Here is a 339-nt window from a genome sequence, read left to right on the forward strand (position 1 = left end):
ACGTACATCAACAGCCTCTATATACATACCCCGACACGATAAGTATCCTGGATACGTACATCAACAGCCTCTATATACATACCCCGACACGATAAGTATCCTGGATACGTACATCAACAGCCTCTATATACATACCCCGACACGATAAGTATCCTGGATACGTACATCAACAGCCTCTATATACATACCCCGACACGATAAGTATCCTGGATACGTACATCAACAGCCTCTATATACATACCCCGACACGATAAGTATCCTGGATACGTGCCCCAACAGCCCCTATATACAATATCCCGACACGATAAGTATCCTGGATACGCGCCCCAACAGCCCCTA

The sequence above is a fragment of the Hyalella azteca genome, unplaced genomic scaffold (assembly GCF_000764305.2).
Source record: "Hyalella azteca isolate HAZT.00-mixed unplaced genomic scaffold, Hazt_2.0.2 contig17729, whole genome shotgun sequence".
Lineage (NCBI taxonomy): Eukaryota > Metazoa > Arthropoda > Malacostraca > Amphipoda > Hyalellidae > Hyalella > Hyalella azteca.